Below are 6,080 nucleotides of genomic sequence, written 5' to 3'. Positions count from 1 at the left end.
AGTTTCTGGTGGAGAACTTCTGTGAATTGCTGTGGTTTGTTAGCCTTGTTCTTCTAGGGGTAGGAACAACATGTTTAGGGACTTTGGATCCCTTAGATTATAGACATTTCATGCTTATAGCTGTAAGGCACAAAAATGTCTATAACACCTGGTAAGGAGCCTCAGGTTTGTCCTTGTAATTGGTATCTCCACATTTCCAACAGAAATTATACTATGTGAAGATGAAACCAAAGGGAAATCAACATCTTTTACTTCCACTATCGAGTTGGAAAGAACTGATGAGGGCTTCTCATCATCTGTTGTTAGTGGTTCGCTTGCTATTTTGGCGCATTCCCCAACTTCCTTCCTGACATAACCAAGTCCTGCCTGATGGGGTAATTCCTCTACTTTGATGGGGTTGGCAATGCCTTGGCCATTAATGCCTAATCCTTTTCCTTCATACCCCATTATCTTCATTAGTTTGGATCCAATTCCTGTGGTATGATTTTCAAAAATAGCGAAATCATTATCAGGGAATATACATGAAGTCAGAGAATTACTTTTTACCTCACAGGGGTCACGCTACAAATTTTCCAAGGACTCTCCCTTATCTTGAAACTGTCGTAGAAACCTTTGTTTCTCCTCTTTCTCTTCTCGTAGAAGCATCTTCAATTCAACGTTATCTACTTGAAGACTCTGTTTGTTGTGCTTCAATTCTTCCAGGGCCTCTTCCGTGGCTCGCAACTGAAGCTGCAATCATTGCTTTTCCTTTGTCTCTTCTTGTAGAGCTTCATACATTATGTCCATATTTTTGGACACTTTGAGCATGGCCTCGTACATCTCTTTGTCATCCTCCATTGTTGCATATTCCATTGTTCACGCTCACAATTCACATCCATGTGAAGACCGCTTTGATACCAAACTTGATCTGAGTTGACTCAACTTCTAGATTTAACCAAGATCTTTTGCTTCCATGATGTAGTTAGAATTGCATTTTATAAGAGCATAAATGAACATATATGCATGCTTAAGCAAATGGAAACATAATGACGATCAAAAAATCATAAACAAGAGACATTGATAATGGAGTTCGTCCAGTGTGGACTACGTCTCTGGGCCCGGTGTCAAGATGGTGTTGGCCGCTTCATTCAGTGTTGGAAATGGTGAAGATGTACATGGACTATGTTTTCTGTCATACAAGGACATGTGCCCTCTACATGAGTGGCAAAGTCTCTCCATGAGACGTTCCGCTATAGGAACTATCACTCACAATAGACCTCCTATCAACATGACATAATCTTACACATGGTGACAATGAGTATCCCGCCATCATGGCAACAAAGGGATCTCAATCAAAACATACATAACAATCCATGATGAATACATCTCACATGAAATAGACACAAAGATTCTGCATCATACATCAAGCAGGAATCGAAACAACATAATACATCTCACAGCAAATGATCAAAGAAGTACATGACAACAACACTTTATATACCTCAACTCTGATGCTGGTTGAAGAATAGAATACTCAGTTGCTAGATCTGAATGCACCATTGAAATCGTGGAGTCAAATGGTATAGAATCGATTGTCTACACTCTGAAATTTGACACCGTCACTCCAATCTAGAAAATGGCCGAAAAATAGAAGGCTTGGCTGCAAAAACTGACTGCACCACTTTTTGTGTTGTCAAGAGGTGTAAAATCGACTACCCATTTGTCGAATTCTGACACCAAAAATCTGGGTCTATAGGAATCTTTTAGATTCCCCCGTGATTCTCTAAAGATTCCCTCCTCTGGGTTGACTGGAGATCTCCAACTCAAATTGGAAAACTGTTCTCACCATTGAGATCCTTGCGAAATTCTGAGAAGAATGAGTATAAAGTTGGTTGCATTCTGGATCTGGGAAATTTCAGCCTCCAAGGAATCTGGAAGATTCCCTCAAGATTCTCGAAGATTCTCCTCTGCTGGGAATTTGCAAATCCACTACTCAAAAGGTGAATCTGACCTCGCCATTGCGTTCCTTGCGAAAATCTGAGAAAAATGACTGTAAACTTGATAACATTTTGACAATGAGAAAAATTACCTCCCAAAGAATCTTCGACATTAAGAGAATATTCCTTGAGAATTTGTCTCGAAATGCTTGCAAATCAATCTACCTCATGGGACTGTGTCATGGTTCAATAAATTCTCGATTCTACATGTCCGCTCCCTCCTTGGCTCATGGTTCCGCCTCCGAATTCCCAAAATTCTGGCGGGTTCTCTTCCCTGTGGGTCCTCCTCGCTTCGATGCACTAAACATTGTGTTTTTATACCGGCTGGGTGGCAGATCAAACAAGGTGTGGCCCTCGTGGGCCGTTGGTAACTCCTGACGGATGACATGGGGGCGGGTCGGGTTCAAAACCCACCCACTCCAATTTTGATAAATCGTCGTGACCTTTTTTTAAACGCGTCGTTTTTTTGTTTTGTATTAAAATATGGTTTGGTTGGTTTGATTGTAATTGTTGTGGGGGCGCGTTTAAGTGGAGGCACCCGGGTGGCGGGCCGGTCACGCTGGCCAGCGGGTTCAAGCCCCACCGCCTCTGAAACTCTTAGCATATGGCACATGGAGGAGGGTGTGGGTCGGGTCCACTGGAGGTGGCCCACCCATTGTATAACAAATTATATGGGGTTGTGGGTTTCGGCAGGGTGGCTACTCGCCAACCCAAAAATATTTGTTTGTTTTATATATATTATGTAAAGTCTGATATAGGTGGCGAGGTCATGGCCCGCCACCTATTTTAATATAATTTTTTGTTTTCATAAAAACCATTGGTTGTTATTAAATTTTTCGAAAATAAGGGATATTGGGTAATTTAAAGAGGCCACAATTTCGCCCGCTCGCGGTAGCTAAGTTTCCACACCGGTTGATGGTGAATTTGTAGGACACTTAAACCTGACCCATTGCCTAACTTTGACTGCAACTTTGATTGACTCTACATCCCTCATACAAGCTCGGATTTTAGTTTCATTCGCATCGTTGGAATTAGGGAGATGAGCACTTCAATATGGCACTGGTTCGAGAGTAATCTAACCACTTTGAATTTTGACCATTTCTGAGCCCTCTTGGACTTCTTCATATGTCTGGAGCCACCTGGATCAATCTACAAGGTGGAGATGGTGTTCAATTGAGGGAGTTTGTGATAAAGGTTCTTTTATATGCAGATGATCTCGTATTGATTTCTAAATCGACCCATGGATTGCAAATGCACATGTATGCCCTTGAGCATTTTTGTAGAGAAGTGGGGATGCAAGTCAATACTAGCAAGACCAAAATAATGATTTTCTCTAATAAAAGGAAGTAGAGCCAACATACATTCTTCTTTGAAGGAAACATTCTTGAAGAAGTAAATGAGTACAAGTATCTCAGGATTGATTACAACAACAAACTTAATTAGGAGGACTGCAGAATGAAGAGAATTTTAGGAAGGTGGAAAGCATTATATGCTCTTCAAAACAGATGTAGAGAGGCAGAGTTATTGGATTGGAAAACATCTAAAACTCTTTTTGGACTCCTAGTTTGTCAAATGATGCTATATGGTTGTGATAGCAGCACCCCCGTCTCAAAATGGAAACAAATTGAGAAAATCTAAAAACACTTGATCATGAGCAAGTTCAAAAAAAAAAAAATGTATCTTATGAGATAATGTTGAGTGAAACAGGACCAACTACCATTGAAGCAATTGCTATGGTGTGGCTCATAAGATATCTAAAAAGAATTGAGCAAATGGGAGTAGGTAGATGGCCTAATGTTATCTTCAATGAAGGCATGAGTGAAAGAAAGAAACATGGATGAAACAAATCTACAAATGGATGCAAAAATGGAATATCTACCTCAATGCCTATCCCACAAATAGCAAAGAGCTAAAGGATTTTATTTTGGAGAAGTTTCGTAAACAGGTATGGGGAAAAGAGTTGGGTAGAAATAATAAGTACTACATTGAGGAATTCAACCCTACGTGTGATCTACAATAAAACAAGTTCATTGGAGCTAGCATTCCGTGGAAGGCAAAGGTTCTTATTACTCAAGTAAGAACCAACTCGCATCAACTTCGGTGTGAAACACGACGGTGGAAAAGGCCTAAAGAAGCATGGGAAGAACGAGTGTGTACATTTTGCACATCTGGGGCAGTGGAACCGGAAAAACATTTCATTTTGGAATGTGATGCATTCAAAGACATCAGAGAAAGTTATGAGAATATGTTAGCATCTGTTTCTTGGCATTGTCTTTTCAGTGTGGAGATTATTGGAAAGTTGGGCCAGCTCATCATCAATTTGAACAAGAAAAGAATTGAATTGCAAAAGACGAAAAGTAGGGAACTAATAATCCCATAGACTATTTTTAATCTCGTGGACATTAAAATATCATTCATTACTATTAACTTCCAAGTAAAAAGTGTAAAAATGTTGTAAAAGCACTAAACATTAATAAGGGGGCACCTCTCTCCTCTCCAGTTCCAAGAACTAGCTGGAGAGCCCACTGTTTCCTATTGTAGATCCTTGGAGAAATCCTAAATAAAGTTTTTTATGTACTTTTGAACGAGGCCACGTGGTAGCTTCTTATTAGTATGGGTGAATAACTTGCACGTCGAAATGGTGATCAACAACGTTTGTGTTGATTTATTTTCATCTCACTTTGTACTTAATAGTATTGACATTATTTTGTTGCATATATTTTGTTTTCAAAATTTACGAAGTTTCTTGTGCTCAAGGTTAAAGTGGGCTTGAAGTCTCAGTCACCTGGTTCCAATTTCGCAACAATTGATTACCTTTGCAAAGGTGAATTTTAGTTATGATGAGTTTTGTGAGTGCATAAATTTACATTTAATAAATCATAACCAAAAAGAAATGAAACCAATTATGATGACTTTTGTGAATAATAATAGTAGTTATAACTGTGATGAGTCAAACCGACATTCGCGGATAGCAGCCAGAGATGGCTGTCCTCACTGTTGGTTTTGACACCTGAGTTGATAGGTTTTTCCACCTAGGTGAAAAAAAATAATAGTAGTTATGATGAGTTTTGTGAGTGCATAAATTTACATTTAATAAATCATAACCAAAAAGAAATGAAACCAATTATGATGACTTTTGTGAATAATAATAGTGTCCAAAAAAGGCATAAAATTTACATTTAATATAACCAAAAAGAAATGAAGCTTCCCCGTCGAAAAGGAAACAGCGTATCGACAACAATGAAACCAAAGTAAAGCTTGGCCTATGCAGGTCCCGAACCTGCGACCTTCGCGTTATTAGCACAACGCTCTAACCAACTGAGCTAATAGGCCAGTTTAATATGGATTTGTTTCGATTCTTAATGAATTATTTTGAGGTAGTAAATTCGTTTTGCTTTAATTCATATCATTAATTACGTGATTAGTGCACCCTCTCAATCCCGTTTTCAATTTCCCTGAAGTAGATGTCATCCGGGACCCATCAGCATCAAATTGAAATACAACGAGGACGCCAAAAGTCTTTTAAATATTAATTAATTCATAAACATCCGTACAGAAGGGTCTCCACGAGCGTTGATACTAAAATTCGCATGAGGTTTGATATTTCACATTCAGCTTTCTTAACGTTATTGTCATTTGAAAATTAATAATATAACTACTTTAATTAATTGTTGAAAATAAACTGTTCAAAGTGTTCATGTTAGAATAGGAGAGTACACATTACACACTATATATTATGTTAGACATTTTATTAAACCATGGATGAGTACTACCATAAATACAAGATAAATTATCTTAGACACATAATATATATGTTGAGGGAGTATCTCAACCATATACCAATCTAAAAAGTTAATTAATGGAAAAGATCTCTCAAATCCAATCAAATCTAACAAACTCCTAGAAACTAAGAGCATACTCTCTATCTAAAGAGTTAACTCTACCTAATCATGACCAATAATAAAAACAACCACAAATTTGATCGCACCTAAGACTAACACTCTAACACACACCATTAACGACTACTTGTCTTAATCTTCACCCATTGAGGTCTTCAACGTCTTCCTCTATGCAATAAATGCCTTGCTATGACTGGAAGAACCT

The 6,080-nt window shown here is 38.4% G+C and overlaps 1 non-coding gene across 1 annotated transcript; it reads right to left on the bottom strand.

Annotated features, from left to right (window-relative positions):
* Positions 1-5,235: 5,235 nt before the first annotated feature.
* On the bottom strand, positions 5,236-5,309 carry TRNAI-AAU (transfer RNA isoleucine (anticodon AAU)). Its single transcript has one exon. It is a non-coding gene; the product is annotated as a tRNA-Ile (tRNA).
* Between the last annotated feature and the right edge of the window lie 771 nt (positions 5,310-6,080).

Source organism: Pinus tabuliformis, chromosome 1_2 (assembly GCF_031772625.1).
Source record: "Pinus tabuliformis cultivar Carrire ecotype Pingquan chromosome 1_2, CPIR1, whole genome shotgun sequence".
Taxonomy (NCBI): Eukaryota; Viridiplantae; Streptophyta; class Pinopsida; order Pinales; family Pinaceae; genus Pinus; species Pinus tabuliformis.
Note: the sequence above shows the minus strand (reverse complement) of the source record. Positions and strands in the feature narration are given on the sequence as shown.